The 19,463-nt window shown below is 35.0% G+C and overlaps 1 protein-coding gene across 3 annotated transcripts in view; it reads left to right on the top strand.

Annotated features, from left to right (window-relative positions):
- Positions 1-19,463, top strand: part of LOC139528765 (protein MTO1 homolog, mitochondrial-like) — an 89,838-nt gene that overhangs the window by 52,630 nt on the left and 17,745 nt on the right. The window lies entirely within an intron of this gene.

Below are 19,463 nucleotides of genomic sequence, written 5' to 3'. Positions count from 1 at the left end.
ATTCACTAGTTGATACATTTTTGGTTGATGTGTAGGCAAGAATGAAAGTAGTTTTTTTAGCCAACCTGAAATTTTTCCAGTTATTATTTCTGTTTGTCTATTTGTACATAATGAATGTCTTTACCAACTGTTGAGTTTTGGGTAAGGTATCTATATATTACAAATTAATTTTTTCACATCATATTGAAAAACAGTTGTCTTCATTTTTCTGTCTGATTTTGAAGCTGGTTAACCAAAAAATGTAAAAATAGTTTGTTTATTTATTTGTTTGTTTATTTTTATTTAATGCTAGGTAAATTTATGAAGTAGTTCTTCAAATTTAATGTTTCATGAGTGATAATAAGAATTATTATGTCAGAGTCTAATTGTGAATAGAAGAAACCATTAACATTTGTACAATTCTGATTTACATCGAAAACTTAAAATATGAATGACAGCATTTGTAATTTTCTTTCAAATCATACTTTTCTCAAACTTACCTATTAAAGTTCTCTTTTATAAAATTGAGAATGGAAATGGGGAATGTGCCAAAGAGACAACAACCCGACCATAGAAAAAAACACAACAGCAGAATAAAATTGAGAATGGAAATGGAGAATGTGTCAAAGAGACAACAACCCGACCAAATAAAAGTCACCAACAGGTCTTCAATGTAGCGAGAAATTCCCGCACCCGGAGGCGTCCTTCAACTGGCCCCTAAACAAATATATACTAGTTCAGTGATAATGAACGCCATACTAATTTCCAAATTGTACACAAGAAACTAAAATTAAAATAATACAAGACTAACAAAGGCCAGAGGCTCCTGACTTGGGACAGGCGAAAAAATGCGGCGGGGTTAAACATGTTTGTGAGATCTCAACCCTCCCCCTATACCTCTAGCCAATGTAGAAAAGTAAACGCATAACAATACGCACATTAAAATTCAGTTCAAGAGAAGTCCAAGTCTGATGTCAGAAGATGTAACCAAAGAAAATAAACAAAATGACAATAATACATAAATAACAACAGACCACTAGCAGTTAACTGACATGCCAGCTCCAGACTTCAATTAAACTGACTGAAAGATTATGATTTCATCATATGAACATCAGGCACAATCCTTCCAGTTAGGGGTTTAGTATCATACCATCATAACATATATGAGAAGAACATAACCCGTGTCATGCCAACCCTAGTATATGTCTATTCTTTTTTCTTTTTTTTTTTAACAATAGGGGCAAAGGATCATATTTTTGGTAAAGGTGATGGTTCTCTCTTGGTAATAGCACTGGGTGGATAGATACATGTCTGAAGCCAAGGTCTCTCTTGGTTATAGCACTGGGTGGATAGATACATGTCTGAAGCCAAGGTCTCTCTTGGTTATAGCACTGGGTGGATAGATACATGTTTGAAGCCAAGGTCTCTCTTGGTTATAGCACTGGGTGGATAGATACATGTCTGAAGCCAAGGTCTCTCTTGGTTATAGCACTGGGTAGATAGATACATGTTTGAAGCCAAGGTCTCTCTTGGTAATAGCACTGGGTGGATAGATACATGTTTGAAGCCAAGGTCTCTCTTGGTTATGGCACTGGGTGGATAGATACATGTTTGAAGCTAAGGTCTCTCTTGGTTATAGCACTGGGTGGATAGATACATGTTTGAAGCCAAGGTCTCTCTTGGTAATTGGTTATAGCACTGGGTGGATAGATACATGTTTGAAGCCAAGGTCTCTCTTGGTAATAGCACTGGGTGGATAGATACATGTTTGAAGCCAAGGTCTCTCTTGGTAATAGCACTGGGTGGATAGATACATGTTTGAAGCCAAGGTCTCTCTTGGTTATAGCACTGGGTGGATAGATACATGTTTGAAGCCAAGGTCTCTCTTGGTAATAGCACTGGGTGGATAGGACATGTTTGAAGCCAAGGTCTCTCTTGGTAATAGCACTGGGTGGATAGATACATGTTTGAAGCCAAGGTCTCTCTTGGTAATAGCACTGGGTGGATAGATACATGTTTGAAGCCAAGGTCTCTCTTGGTTATAGCACTGGGTGGATAGATACATGTTTGAAGCTAAGGTCTCTCTTGGTTATAGCACTGGGTAGATAGATACATGTTTGAAGCCAAGGTCTCTCTTGGTTATAGCACTGGATGGATAGATACATGTTTGAAGCTAATGTCTCTCTTGGTTATAGCACTGGGTGGATAGATACATGTTTGAAGCCAAGGTCTCTCTTGGTAATTGGTTATAGCACTGGGTGGATAGATACATGTTTGAAGCCAAGGTCTCTCTTGGTAATAGCACTGGGTAGATAGATACATGTTTGAAGCCAAGGTCTCTCTTGGTAATAGCACTGGGTGGATAGGACATGTTTGAAGCCAAGGTCTCTCTTGGTTATAGCACTGGGTGGATAGATACATGTTTGAAGCCAAGGTCTCTCTTGGTTATAGCACTGGGTGGATAGATACATGTTTGAAGCTAAGGTCTCTCTTGGTTATAACACTGGGTAGATAGATACATGTTTGAAGCCGAGGTCTCTCTTGGTTATAGCACTGGGTAGATAGATATATGTTCGAAGCCAAGGTCTCTCTTGGTTATAGCACTGGGTGGATAGATACATGTTTGAAGCCAAGGTCTCTCTTGGTTATAACACTGGGTGGATAGATATATGTTTGAAACCAAGGTCTCTCTTGGTTATAGCACTGGGTGGATAGATACATGTTTGAAGCCAAGGTCTCTCTTGGTTATGGCACTGGGTGGATAGATACATGTTTGAAGCCAAGGTCTCTCTTGGTTATAGCACTGGGTAGATAGATACATGTTTAAAGTCAAGGTTCTCTTGGTTATAGCACTGGGTGGATAGATACATGTTTGAAGCCAAGGTTCTCTTGGTTATAGCACTGGGTGCATAGATACATGTTTGAAGCCAAGGTCTCTTTTGGTTATAGCACTGGGTGGATAGATACATGTTTGAACCCAAGGTCTCTCTTGGTTATAGCACTGGGTGGATAGATACATGTTTGAAGCCAAGGTCTCTCTTGGTTATAGCACTGGGTAGATAGATACATGTTTAAAGTCAAGGTTCTCTTGGTTATAGCACTGGGTGGATAGATACATGTCTGAAGCCAAGGTTCTCTTGGTTATAGCACTGGGTGCATAGATACATGTTTGAAGCCAAGGTCTCTTTTGGTTATAGCACTGGGTGGATAGATACATGTTTGAAGCCAATGTCTCTCTTGGTTATAGCACTGGGTAGATAGATACATGTTTGAAGCCAATGTCTCTCTTGGTTATAGCACTGGGTAGATAGATACATGTTTGAAGCCAAGGTCTCTCTTGGTTATAGCACTGGGTAGATAGATACATGTTTAAAGTCAAGGTTCTCTTGGTTATAGCACTGGGTGGATAGATACATGTTTGAAGCCAAGGTTCTCTTGGTTATAGCACTGGGTGCATAGATACATGTTTGAAGCCAAGGTCTCTTTTGGTTATAGCACTGGGTGGATAGATACATGTTTGAAGCCAATGTCTCTCTTGGTTATAGCACTGGGTAGATAGATACATGTTTGAAGACAAGGTCTCTCTTTGTTATAGCACTGGGTGGATAGATACATGTCTGAAGCCAAGGTCTCTCTTGGTTATAGCACTGGGTGGATAGATACATGTTTGAAGCTAAGGTCTCTCTTGGTTATAGCACTGGGTAGATAGATACATGTTTGAAGCCAAGGTCTCTCTTGGTTATAGCACTGGATGGATAGATACATGTTTGAAGCTAAGGTCTCTCTTGGTTATAGCACTGGGTGGATAGATACATGTTTGAAGCCAAGGTCTCTCTTGGTTATAGCACTGGGTAGATAGATACATGTTTGAAGCCAATGTCTCTCTTGGTTATAGCACTGGGTAGATAGATACATGTTTGAAGCCAAGGTCTCTCTTGGTTATAGCACTGGGTGGATAGATACATGTTTGAAGCCAAGGTCTCTCTTGGTTATAGCACTGGGTGGATAGATACATGTTTGAAGCCAAGGTCTCTCTTGGTTATGGCACTGGGTGGATAGATACATGTTTGAAGCTAAGGTCTCTCTTGGTTATAGCACTGGGTAGATAGATACATGTTTGAAGCCAAGGTCTCTCTTGGTTATAGCACTGGATGGATAGATACATGTTTGAAGCCAAGGTCACTCTTGGTTATAGCACTGGGTGGATAGATACATGTTTGAAGCCAAGGTCACTCTTGGTTATAGCAATGGGTGAATAGATACATGTTTGAAGCCAAGGTTCTCTTGGTTATAGCACTGGGTAGATAGATACATGTTTAAAGCCAATGTTCTCTTGGTTATAGCACTGGGTGAATAGATACATGTTTGAAGCCAAGGTCTCTCTTGGTTATAGCACTGGGTGGATAGATACATGTTTGAAGCCAAGGTCTCTCTTGGTTATAGCACTGGGTGCATAGATACATGTTTGAAGCCAAGGTCTCTTTTGGTTATAGCACTGGGTGGATAGATACATGTTTGAAGCCAATGTCTCTCTTGGTTATAGCACTGGGTAGATAGATACATGTTTGAAGCCAATGTCTCTCTTGGTTATAGCACTGGGTAGATAGATACATGTTTGAAGCCAAGGTCTCTCTTGGTTATAGCACTGGGTAGATAGATACATGTTTAAAGTCAAGGTTCTCTTGGTTATAGCACTGGGTGGATAGATACATGTTTGAAGCCAAGGTTCTCTTGGTTATAGCACTGGGTGCATAGATACATGTTTGAAGCCAAGGTCTCTTTTGGTTATAGCACTGGGTGGATAGATACATGTTTGAAGCCAATGTCTCTCTTGGTTATAGCACTGGGTAGATAGATACATGTTTGAAGACAAGGTCTCTCTTTGTTATAGCACTGGGTGGATAGATACATGTCTGAAGCCAAGGTCTCTCTTGGTTATAGCACTGGGTGGATAGATACATGTTTGAAGCTAAGGTCTCTCTTGGTTATAGCACTGGGTAGATAGATACATGTTTGAAGCCAAGGTCTCTCTTGGTTATAGCACTGGATGGATAGATACATGTTTGAAGCTAAGGTCTCTCTTGGTTATAGCACTGGGTGGATAGATACATGTTTGAAGCCAAGGTCTCTCTTGGTTATAGCACTGGGTAGATAGATACATGTTTGAAGCCAATGTCTCTCTTGGTTATAGCACTGGGTAGATAGATACATGTTTGAAGCCAAGGTCTCTCTTGGTTATAGCACTGGGTGGATAGATACATGTTTGAAGCCAAGGTCTCTCTTGGTTATAGCACTGGGTGGATAGATACATGTTTGAAGCCAAGGTCTCTCTTGGTTATGGCACTGGGTGGATAGATACATGTTTGAAGCTAAGGTCTCTCTTGGTTATAGCACTGGGTAGATAGATACATGTTTGAAGCCAAGGTCTCTCTTGGTTATAGCACTGGATGGATAGATACATGTTTGAAGCCAAGGTCACTCTTGGTTATAGCACTGGGTGGATAGATACATGTTTGAAGCCAAGGTCACTCTTGGTTATAGCAATGGGTGAATAGATACATGTTTGAAGCCAAGGTTCTCTTGGTTATAGCACTGGGTAGATAGATACATGTTTAAAGCCAATGTTCTTTTGGTTATAGCACTGGGTGAATAGATACATGTTTGAAGCCAAGGTCTCTCTTGGTTATAGCACTGGGTGGATAGATACATGTTTGAAGCCAAGGTCTCTCTTGGTTATAGCACTGGGTAGATAGATACATGTTTGAAGCCAAGGTCTCTCTTGGTTATAGCACTGGGTAGATAGATACATGTTTAAAGTCAAGGTTCTCTTGGTTATAGCACTGGGTGGATAGATACATGTTTGAAGCCAAGGTCACTCTTGGTTATAGCACTGGGTGGATAGATACATGTTTGAAGCCAAGGTCTCTCTTGGTTATAGCACTGGGTAGATAGATACATGTTTGAAGCCAAGGTCTCTCTTGGTTATAGCACTGGGTGGATAGATACATGTTTGAAGCTAAGGTCTCTCTTGGTTATAGCACTGGGTAGATAGATACATGTTTGAAGCCAAGGTCTCTCTTGGTTATGGCACTGGGTGGATAGATACATGTTTGAAGCCAAGGTCACTCTTGGTTATAGCACTGGGTGGATAGATACATGTTTGAAGCCAAGGTCACTCTTGGTTATAGCACTGGGTAGATAGATACATGTTTGAAGCCAAGGTCTCTCTTGGTTATAGCACTGGGTGGATAGATACATGTTTGAAGCCAAGGTTCTCTTGGTTATAGCACTGGGTGAATAGATACATGTTTGAAGCCAAGGTCTCTCTTGGTAATAGCACTGGGTGGATAGATACATGTTTGAAGCTAAGGTCTCTCTTGGTAATAGCACTTGGTGGATAGATACATGTTTGAAGCCAAGGTCTCTCTTTGTTATAGCACTGGGTGGATAGATACATGTTTGAAGCCAAGGTCTCTCTTGGTTATAGCACTGGGTAGATAGATACATGTTTGAAGCTAAGGTCTCTCTTGGTTATAGCACTGGGTGGATAGATACATGTTTGAAGCTAAGGTCTCTCTTGGTTATAGCACTGGGTAGATAGATACATGTTTGAAGCTAAGGTCTCTCTTGGTAATAGCACTGGGTAGATAGATACATGTTTGAAGCCAAGGTCTCTCTTGGTTATAGCACTGGGTAGATAGATACATGTTTGAAGCTAAGGTCTCTCTTGGTTATAGCACTGGGTAGATAGATACATGTTTGAAGCCAAGGTCTCTCTTGGTAATAGCACTGGGTAGATAGATACATGTTTGAAGCCAAGGTCTCTCTTGGTTATAGCACTGGGTAGATAGATACATGTTTGAAGCCAAGGTCTCTCTTGGTTTTAGCACTGGGTAGATAGATACATGTTTGAAGCCAAGGTCTCTCTTGGTTATAGCACTGGGTAGATAGATACATGTTTGAAGCCAAGGTCTCTCTTGGTTATAGCACTGGGTAGATAGATACATGTTTGAAGCCAAGGTCTCTCTTGGTTATAGCACTGGGTGGATAGATACATGTTTGAAGCCAAGGTCTCTCTTGGTTATAGCACTGGGTGGATAGATACATGTTTGAAGCCAAGGTCTCTCTTGGTTATAGCACTGGGTGGATAGATACATGTTTGAAGCCAAGGTCTCTCTTGGTTATAGCACTGGGTGGATAGATACATGTTTGAAGCCAAGGTCTCTCTTGGTTATAGCACTGGGTGGATAGATACATGTTTGAAGCCAAGGTCTCTCTTGGTTATAGCACTGGGTAGATAGATACATGTTTGAAGCCAAGGTAGATGAAATGGGAATAAACCAACATACAAACAAAAACAATAGTTTTTCAATGTTGTGTATTATATACTGTTGTTTGTCTGTTTGTTGTTATTCATTTTTTTGCCATGCTTAAATTGGCGGTATCAGTTTGTTTTCAATTTCTGATTTGAATGTCCTATTGGTATTTTTTGCCATTCTTTTAGAAGACCTGTTGACTTTATTTTTGACAATTATTATGTTCTTAAATTTCATTTGGTAGACTGATGACATTGAATGACCTTGACCTTATTTTCATGGTTCAGCAACCACATTAAATGAACGTTTTTTTTTTATCAATGTGCATTTTTCACTTATTATTTGCGTTATAGGACAGGGTGTACATGACCTTGACTGTATTCTTGGATCAAAGCTTTGAGATCCAGGTTATGTTTTCTGTTTAATACTATAATTAAGCAGTAAGGTCAGGTCAAGGTTATTTGGTCTATGGAATGCTTGTAATGTGTTTATGTCATTCTTGCAGTGATCATCTTCCTTCTCATTGTCATGGTTCAGTAATCAAGGTTAAAGTTCCCTTGATAAGGTATATTTCACTATTTTTGATAAACCTGAAAATCATAAACGACATTTTCTCAAATTAAAATATATAAATAGAGGTATTGATTTTATTAATTTGTCTAGCATATTAAATGACTCTTCTGTCTATAGCTTAATACCTCCATATTTTGATAATATAGAACAACCCATTATTTCGTATTCTTATAAAAAACCGAGCAGAAATTTGATTTTCAATTATACGTAAATTACAACAGACGTCAATATAGAAAATAATGTTCCTTCCACTTGAGATTGCGAAACATCTAGTTTTAAGTATGTTCCCTATGGTCATGTTATCACAGGAGACCTCAACATCGTCGATGACCGTGAAGTCATAACTTTTCTAAAGAAAGGACCAAAATACCGTCCTCCATCTACAATAGATTGGAAACAGTGTCGTCAGGTCATTAAAGACGCTCTGTCTGCCTATTGTAAAAATTGGTGCAAACCTGAAAAATCCGATAAAATTTTTTTAGACAGTTATTTGAATAAAATTATGAATACGGTTGATATTCGAATATCTCATTTGGAAAACAATTCTGAAATAAATAATAGGAACCATGATATACCCATTTCTAGAATAAAAAACAAACTCAAGGTACTCGCAGAGCGGTTTGTGTTCGTACCGGCAGACAAGGCAGCAAATAATGTAGTGGTGGTGTGACGCATATACTACACGAAAGTTCTTCAAAACGAAATTATCAATTCCTCTACATTCACTGATATCGCAGATCAAATTTATTCATTCATTGTTTAATCATACGGTTTTTGATTGAGTTAAGTCTGCCAATTGATATTTTATCGTATGTTTTTAGCTCACCTGGCCCGAAGGGCCAAGTGAGCTTTTCTCATCACTTGGCGTCCGGCGTCGTCCGGCGTCGTCCGGCGTCCTGCGTGCGTCGTCGTTAACTTTTACAAAAATCTTCTCCTCTGAAACTGTTGGGCCAAATTAATCCAAACTTGGCCATAATCATCATTGGGGTATCTAGTTTAGAAATTGTGTGGCGTGACCCCGCCAACCAACCAAGATGGCCACCACGGCTAAAAATAGAACATAGGGGTAAAATGCAGTTTTTGGCTTATAACTCAAAAACCAAAGCATTTAGAGCAAATCTGACATGGGGTAAAAATGTTCATCAGGTCAAGATCTATCTGCCCTGAAATTTTCAGATGAATCAGACAACCAGTTGTTGGGTTGCTGCCCCTAAATTGGTAATTTTAAGGAAATTTTGCTGTTTTTGGTTATTATCTTGAATATTATTATAGATAGAGATAAACTGTAAACAGCAATAATGTTCAGCAAAGTAAGATTTACAAATAAGTTAACATGACGGAAATGGTCAAATGACCCCTTTAAGAGTTATTGCCCTTTATAGTCAATTTTTAACCATTTTTTGTAGATCTTAGTTATCTTTTACAAAAATCTTCTCCTCTGAAACTGCTGTGCCAAATTAATCCAAACTTGGCCATAATCATCATTGGGGTATCTAGTTTAGAAATTGTGTGGCGTGACCCCGCCAACCAACCAAGATGGCCGCCACGGCTAAAAATAGAACATAGGGGTAAAATGCAGTTTTTGGCTTATAACTCAAAAACCAAAGCATTTAGAGCAAATCTGACATGGGGTAAAAATGTTCATCAGGTCAAGATCTATCTGCCCTGAATTTTTCAGGTGAATCGGACTACCTGTTGTTGGGTTGCTGCCCCTAAATTGGTAATTTTAAGGAAATTTTCCCGTTTTTGGTTATTATCTTGAATATTATTATAGATAGAGATAAACTGTAAACAGCAATAATGTTCAGCAAAGTAAGATTTACAAATAAGTTAACATGACCGAAACGGTCAAATGACCCCTTTAGGAGTTATTTCCCTTTATAGTCAATTTTTAACAATTATTTGTAAATCTTAGTTATCTTTTACAAAAATCTTCTCCTCTGATAATACGTGGCCAAATTAAACCAAACTTGGCCACAATCATCATTTGGGTATTTAGTTTTAAAAATGTGTGGCGTGACCCGGTCAACTTACCATGATGGCCGCCATGGCTAAAAGTAGAACATAGGGGTAAAGTTCAGTTTTTGGCTTATAACTCAAAAACCAAAGCATTTAGAGCAAATCTGACATGGGGTAAATGTTCATCAGGTCCAGATCTATCTGCCCTGAATTTTTCAGGTGAATCGGACAACCTGTTGTTGGGTTTTACAAAAATCTTCTCTGAAACTACTAAGCCAAGTTAATTATAGATAGAGATAATTGTAAGCAGTTAGAATGTTCAGTAAAGTAAGATGAACAAACACATCACCATCACCAAAACACAATTTTGTCATGAATCCATCTACGTCCTTTGTTTAATATTCACAAAAACCAAGGTGAGCGACACAGGCTCTTTAGAGCCTCTAGTTCTTTGTTGTGATGTTATGCTATTGTTTCAGAAAAAGGGAGAAGGTTTGGATCCATTAAAACGTTTAATCCCGCTGCAAATGTTTGCACCTGTCCTAAGTCAGGAATCTGATGTACAGTAGTTTCTCGTTTCTCGTTTTGTTTATATAGATTAGACCGTTGGTTTACCCGTTTGAATGGTTTTACACTAGTAATTTTGGGGCCCTTTATAGCTTGTTGTTTAGTATGAGCCAAGGCTCCGTGTTGAAGGCCGTACTTTAACCTATAATGGTTTACTTTTTTAATTGTTATTTGTATGGAGAGTTGTCTCATTGGCACTCACACCACATCTTCCTATATCTATATCTGTTTGGCAGAGTTCAAATGGCCTTGACCTCATTTTCATGGTTCATTAGTCAATGTAAAATTTTTGTGAATAGGTCCCTTTCTAAGATACTATTAGATATTTAATGTTTGGCATTACTGTTGGGTGTAAATGTCACTCTTGCAGAGTTCATATGACCTTGACCTAATTATTTTCAATGATCTTTAAAACATATTAAGTCTATGAGATCTGTAGTAATTAAAGCCTAAAGACTTTCAACATACAACTCCATCAGTATGAAAGGACAGACATCCTCACATGTCCTGTCTTGTTTCTTGATTAATTATTTTAGCTAAAACTAGGAAACAATGTTCCGTCTTTCTTATTGCAACAGAAAATGTATTCATCAATTAATACAACCAATAAAATAGCTTGTGTGGTCAGCAGAGACTGAATTTATAGCTGTATATAGATTATGATATAAATCTTGATGACAAAGAAGAATTCTCTGATAATAGATATCTGACAGTGTCCTGTCAATGTTCTTTATTAATAAGTAATTTATCTGGGTCTGACAACTGACATATGTGTGTATTGTGGTATCTACATGTATAACAAGGTCATAACAAGGATAAATTTACTATTGATACAGAGTCATGTGTGAAAGGCTAACCATGCAATTCAATTATATTTACCCTTTGATTATCTATCTAGAATTAAATGTTCAGCTCATGCATGTAGAGATTTGCAATTTTGTTTCTGATAAATAACAATTTTTTTTTTCGCCATATTTATCTTTAGGTCATTGCCAAAGTTTGCAACCCTCATAAGAAATAGGATTTTGAATCCTTGATCTGCCACTGGCATTGCCATAATACATATAATATACACTTGTTAAATTAGCATGCATCATGATAATTGAGGTCCAGCCAGATTCCCTAGTATACAAAAGATATTAATGAGATATATTTCACTGAGTAAATACCTCAGTAATGTCCCCTTATGTATTTAGATGCCAAAAGATATACTAGTAGAAAGGCTAGAAAGCTCAATGTGCATTGTTCTTTTGAGGTTAAATAAGCCTGGTTTAAATTAAGCAGTTCAGTTGCTTTGTACAGCATATATTATCAAGTTATCTCCCTTTGAATCAGATTATTCAGTTACTTCTCTTTTTAGATATTTCAGTCTATTTTACATAATAAACAGGTGCTCCCCAAAATACACCCTCTGTTTATTGTACTCTTGTAAAGTAAGGATAGCAATGTTAACCAATTAGTGATATTATCAAGTTATCTCCCATTGATGTAGATAACTCAATTACCTCCCCTTTAAATAATATAATTTATTTTTCAAAATAAACAGGTACTCCCCCATACACCCTCTGTGTATTGCACTCTTGTGAAGTAAGCATAGTAAAGTTAACCAACTGGTGTGAATAAAGTAAACATTATCAAGTTATCTCCCATTGTTGTAAATAAGTGAGTTACTTCCCCTTTGAATTATATAATTTAAAACTTCAAAAGAAACAGGTGCTCCCCCATAGCACCCTCTGTGTATTGTACTCTTGTGAAGTCTGTATAATAGATATTATCAAGTTATCTCCCTTTGACAATAGTTACTTCCCCTTTTATTAATATGATTTATTTATCAAAATAAAAAGGTGCTCCCCCACAACACCCTCTGTGTATTGTACTCTTGTGAAGTAAGCATGGTAAAGTAATTCAGTTTCTCTGTATAATAGATATTATCCCAATAATATGGTAATTTCTACAGACATTAATTTTGGATGTCATGTAAGATTTTTGGCAAATTGTCTTTGCATACAAATATTTGATGAAACAAACAATTTTGGCTACAATCAAGTGATAAGAGAGACAGATTGTAAAGAACTTTTTGATCAATTGTTATTTCAATTAATTTATATTATACCTACAAACAACACAAATCTGTTCCACATACAGTTTTTACTTTGCCCTATAATGGTTTACTTTTACAAATTAAGACTTGGATGGAGATCGAGTTGTCTCATTGGCATTCATACCACATCTTCTGGTATCTATTTACTATTTGAAATGAAAGGTTAATGTATGTTCTTATTTATAATTATATTGAAATTGAAAAAGCTAGAGTTGATATCAGCTATATCATTTTCTCAATCATTATGAAATCTATGATAATGCAAGCTCACATACAATTTTTATTGTAATATATTGTTTTGTGTCTGATCCTTTTTACTTTCAGTGAATTTTTTTTGAATTATACTACAAATCAGGTCTTTTCTGCTAGAAAGTTAATAATAACAGCCTTTTATTAACCAATTAAGTACATTATTGTCAAAAATAACTGTGTATTAAAAACCCTAACTTAAGGCTTAATACAGACAAACTGGGCACTAATACAGGGCCATTACAGAAAAACTGGGCATTAATACAGGGCCATTACAGACAAACTGGGCATTAATACAGGGCCATTACAGACAAACTGGGCATTAATACAGACAAACTGGGCATTAATACAGGGCCATTACAGACAAACTGGGCATTAATACAGAAAAACTGGGCATTAATACAGGGCCGTTACTGACAAACTGGGCATTAGTACAGACAAATGGGCATTAATACAGGGCCATTAAAGACAAACTGGGCATTAATACAGGGCCATTACAGAAAAACAGTGTTCAAATATCAAATATAATAAATTTAACATGGCTGCCGATTTTCAAAACGGATCGCCTCGAGCCATTACAGACTTCTTCGACAATTATTACAGACCTTGCACAAATAACAGGGCCATTATAAAAACACCCATTCATGAATACTATAATAATACAGGAGTCTACTGTCCTTTCAGATATTCATCAACCATCATCATCCGCAATATAATTTGTGTACTAGATTTCGTTTACAGACAGTAATGAACAGACAGCAATTTTGGGGCCCTGTATAGCATGCTGTTTGGTGTGAACCAAGACTCCATGTTAAAGACTGTACTTTAACCTATAATGGTTTTTCTTTTCAAATTGTGAATTGGATGGAGAGCTGTTTCATTAGCACTCATACCACATCTTCTTACAGCCAGTAATGATCTGAAAACAAAGATATACTTAGTCATTAAACAATAATTCTTGTTTACCACAACAATGCTTCTACTTGTTTACATGAAACAGCAACTTTAGTTTGGGTTCACCTCGGAAGTCATATGCATGGAAGGTTTCTGAAAATAGAATATCATATTGGTAAATAGATTTTTATGAGAATAATTTCTGGTATTTTGATTAGAGAGAAAGAGAGATTGTGTAAAAGGCAAAGATTTGCACTATAAATAATTGTTTATTTTGAATAAAAGGAGATATGGGCTGAAAGTCAATGAAACAGGGACCTATTTCAGTTCTGAAATAAAAAAAATAAAAAAACATATTGAGATGCTTCAGTACATAAATTGATGTCTATAGAATATGACAAGTTTGTAATATCAGCATTAAAACATTGTGCATGACATTTAGAGAGACTATTAAAGATATAAGGAATAGGGCTAGCAGGAACTTTCTGGATTGATATGTTTATCCATCAATGTAACCTCTGGATTGATATGTTTATCCAGCAATGTAACCTTACACTAAATTTTTTGGGACCTAAATAGCCTCTTCAACTTTATCCTTTATTTGGCCCTTTTAATCTTTTTTGATTCCAATATTACCAATGGGTTAATTGTTTATAGACAAAACTTGCATCTGTCTTACGAAATTTTAATGTTAATTGTTATCTATGATGAGTTTAAGTAGATATAGGAAGATGTGGTGTGAGTGCCAATGAGACAACTCTCTATACAAATAACAATTCAAAAAGTAAACCATTATAGGTTAAAGTACGGCCTTCAACACGGAGCCTTGGCTCACACCGAACAACAAGCTATAAAGGGCCCCAAAATTACTAGTGTAAAACCATTCAAACGAGAAAACCAACGGTCTAATCTATATAAACAAAACGAGAAACGAGAAACACGTATATATTACATAAACAAACGACAACTACTGTACATCAGATTCCTGACTTAGGACAGGTGCAAACATTTGCAGCCAGATTAAACGTTTTAATGGATCCAAACCTTCTCCCTTTTTCTGAAACAATAGCATAACATCACAACAAAGAAAAACATACGATAAAATATCAATTGGCAGACTTAACTCAATCAAAAAACCTATGATTAAACAATGAACGAATAAATTTGATCTGCGATATCTGAATACAAATGCACAGTTAATTAAATATTAGAGACAAACATTCATGACCAAAAAGCTAACAAACAAATTCAAAACACAGGACATGACTGAGAAATATTTAACCAATCAATGTTCACTTTAGAAAAAAAACGGTTTTTTTATAATCTTGAAGTGACTTTCAAAATATAGAATGCACTAAAGCTTACAAAACAGTTGAAACCATTTGGTCAACTTTGCTGGTCATGGTTCCAATTAAGTATGTGAGTTAACTTCTCCTTCTTCAGGATATAGCTGTATAGGAAAATAAGAAATTGTAACAGGAGTGAATCTAAAGACAATATGTTGTTGATTTAACAGTCCTGTGATCATTGATTTGGTTAATTGCTCCTAAAGATTTGAAAAAACTGAAATACACTGTAAAGTCACTATCATCATTATAATACAATCTGAGACAGCCAGTTAATTACCAGTTAAAATCTGGTACCATTTATCTAACTGCATTTCAATTAAGTGTGCAGTACATGGTTATAGTGTCAAGGAAAGTTAGAAATTCAATACATGTCAAACATTTCAACAGTTCTTAATTATCACTTTTGATGTTAAATTTACTTTCATAAAGGCATAGATAATGATTTGCTTGTGTATAAAGTGTTGTTTCTCTTAAAATTTTCTCAATGTTGTTCATGAACTCTGCTGTCATTAGAACTGTTGAAATTGACTAATGTTTCCCTAAGCTAATGATGTGTGTATAACTACTCTCCCTGCTAACGTTTCCAGTTGGGTTTAATTGATATTTAAGTGTTTTACAGCCTTTTATCATTTTTCAAAATTATTCAAACAAAATAATGGGTGTTCTGTAGTTTGATTTATGTGCTAGTAAAGAACCTTGCTTTAAAACAATTAAATGATTGCTTGAAATTTCGAACTAGAATTCAATTGTTTTATCCTGAATTTCACAAGTCTTTTGATGTACTGAAAACTTGAAAAAACAATTACCGTTTAATTTTGATAATTTTCTGATAGAATAAGAATTTTAGTCATTTATATTGCCCCGTTATTTAAATCCTAAGTTTAATTTAAGAAAACTGCAGTTTAAAAAAACCCATTTCAATTAAACTTTGAACCTCAATGCAAAGGTCAAATTTGATATAAAGTCATTTTCTTCTGGTTATGGTGAACTTTATATGCAGGTTTTAATATATATAAAATAACATCATATTGAATTCAATTCAATGTACCATATAAAAGTACAATACCAAAACCTAAAATTCCCATAACAAAACCTAAAAATACAATACAAAAACCTAGAAGTATAATACCAAAACATAAAAGTTTATTACCAAACCTATAAAAGTATATAATACCAAAATCTGAAGTACCATACCAAAACCTAAAAGAACAATACTAAAACCTAGAAGTACAATACCAAAACCTAAAAAAACAATACCAAAACCTAGAAGTATAATACCAAAACATAAAAGTTTATTACCAAACCTATAAAAGTATATAATACCAAAATCTGAAGTACCATACCAAAACCTAAAAGAACAATACTAAAACCTAGAAGTACAATACCAAAACCTAAAAAAACAATACCAAAACCTAGAAGTATAATACCAAAACATAAAAGTTTATTACCAAACCTATAAAAGTATATAATACCAAAATCTGAAGTACCATACCAAAACCTAAAAGAACAATACCAAAACCTAGAAGTACAATACCAAAAAAACCTAAAAGCACAAAACTAAAGCCCATAAAAGTACTTTTAGATTCAAGTTACCTAGAAGTACAACTCCAAAGCCTGTAAAAGTACAATACCAAAATATAAAGGTACATTACAAAACCTATATAGAAGTACAATGGCAAAACCTATAAGTATATTACTAAAACCTCAGACTACAATACCAAAAGTTCATAAAAAACCTTGAAGTACTGAAAATCTAAAAGTACCATACCAAAACAAGAGTACAGTACCAAAACCTGAAATACAATACCAAAACAAAACAGGAGAATGTGAGTTATTTTGAATCTTTGAAATCTGGCATTCTTAATCGTTTAAAAAAATTAAAGCATTTTCTCTTAATTTTTCAAACCACTGTTCCAAGTTGAAGTAATATGATCAAACTTAGATATGCTTCTTATTGATGCCTTCACACAAAATCTGTCAGCTATTTAGACCTGTTACAGATACAAATTAATGTATTAAAATTTCTGTTGAGTAAGGGCACATATCATTTTATCTCAAGCTAATGTAAATTATCAATAACAGCTTTTCTCATTTTACAGCTAAGATATCTAGAAAAAAATGACCAATTTGTGGATGTTGAACACTTTTGATTTGGAAATGATTAAATTGAATTTTAAGTGGTGAAAGATAATAAATAGTTAAAATAAATCCACTGTGAGTGGATTCGATAATTGATATATTACTGGAGGTAATGATCCAGTCAATAGAAGAGGACATGTGGGCAGATGATGTCACTTATCTTCATCTGTCATTCGATTGCTAACTTGAGAGTCAGTCATGCATGCAGCACACTTTGACATTCAAAATGATAGAACTCTTTCTGGTTTCTAGAAAAATACTAGCACGATATGCCAATTTTTTTTCTTTAACATTTTCATAATGGAAATAAATTCAATAAATGTTAATGTATTATAATGTTTATAATCAAAAGAAAAGAAAATGAGAAATTCATACCCTTTGTATGGTGTTATGTACTTGATAAAGATCTGTTCACCCCACATTTATAGTTAAATATATATTTGAAACCTAGATTTTTCAACATGTACTCTCCAGCCTAAAATTTTGGATAGGTCAACTTCAGTACAATTCATAAAAATAATAAACAGTTGCATTTCAGAATACAAGCTATTCTCAAGTAAAAAGACAATGTTCAATTTTTGTTTTTCTCATTCAGTTTGAAAGAGTAAAGTATTTGGCAATACCTCAAAGACAGAAAGTCTCAGCATATTACTATTTAGACTGCCGAGACTGGTGATAAAAACTTGTCAAGGTTATAATACTTTACTATATCTTCTACAAGTGGAACTTTTATATATCAGAGAATTTTGCAATAACATGAATTGAACATTGTTTATTTTATTTATTTGTTTATTACATGCATATTTTCTTATTTTTGTTAATAATTCTCACCATGATGAATTGAATATTGTTTATTTTATTTTATTTTTGTTTTATTTATTTATTCATTACAGGCATATTTTTCATATTCTCATTAATAATTTTCACCCTATGATACTGATGAATTAATAACATTATAGTAACTAAACCTTTATTGAATTATAAGGTTGATTAATGCATATGATATTAACATTTTATTGCATGAAATATCTACAGATGATTGGCAGATAATATTTATTAAGTCATTACATTCAGAGTTAATATTTCTTGCATCAGAGCATTACAATAAATGTGTAAACTAATTTCTTGAATGAAGTCAAAGGTCTGAAGGAGTGTTGCCATGTTTAAAACTAAAACACTGTATTTCCTTATTCAATTACCCTATTAATGTTCACTCATATATTATGCACAATAATTGTTGGAACAAAAATACACAATTAAATGATAATGAGTTTAAATACCAATAACAACCCACTGCATTTATTTGCACTAGCTGTGCTAAGTCAGGAACCTGGTGTTCAGTGGTTGTTGTTTGTTAATGTGGTTCATAAGTGTTTCTTGTTTTTGATATAGATTAAACCGTTGGTTTTACACTTGTCATTTTTTGGGCCATTTATAGCTAGCTGCTTGGTGTAAGCCAAGGCTTCATGTTGAAGAATGTATTTTGACGTAAATTGTTACCTAGATGGAGAGTTGTCGCATTGGCACTCATACCACATCTTCTTATATCTATAATGTCCAATAGTGCTTATAACAATTTTTCTACCACCTTTGGAAACAAGGAGGTACCAACAAATAAAAAACTTCCATATTTTCCTTCAATGATTTCTTTCTCAGCTGACTAAAGAGGAACAACATGTTAGATGGTTTTCCCAATGTTACTTTGCCAATTCTGAGTGTCAGCCATTTCACATAGATCAGAGAAGAACATAATTGTCATAGTTTTTATCATATTATGTAACAAAATATGTTATCACTATATTGCAGTGCCAAGGTCATTATGATTTATGAGTGGATATGTGCTGATATTAATTACAAATATATTTTGAGCTGAAAAAAGAGAGTCTTTAAGATAATTGCTCTATAAAAAGTACTGAAAACTATTCTAAAGATTCCAAAATTATTGTAAAAGTAGAATATGCATATTATGAAATACTTAAGTTTTGACAATCTGATTAATGATTTTAGAATTTTTAACATGAAGCTTGAAGTACTTTTACAAATTGGTTTGTTTGTTTTGCCTATTACTCTTACAGGTAGACATGGCCTCAGAAAGTTTTCACAAATCTGTCTGGGTATGAGTTATAGCTACTATGTGCCAGTTTTAGTTTACTAAATAATTACAGCGTAAATCATACAAGTGTTAACCAGTGTCTTGAGTGGTCAATTATTTTTTTAAGTCTCAGGCATTTGAAAATTTTGCAGGTGTTGAAATGCAAATTTCTTAGAAATATATAACTCTGCTAAATCTAAGGTTGATTGAATCAATCTATTTTTGTACATTTGAATTATAAATTA

Source organism: Mytilus edulis, chromosome 6 (assembly GCF_963676685.1).
Source record: "Mytilus edulis chromosome 6, xbMytEdul2.2, whole genome shotgun sequence".
Taxonomy (NCBI): Eukaryota; Metazoa; Mollusca; class Bivalvia; order Mytilida; family Mytilidae; genus Mytilus; species Mytilus edulis.
Note: the sequence above shows the minus strand (reverse complement) of the source record. Positions and strands in the feature narration are given on the sequence as shown.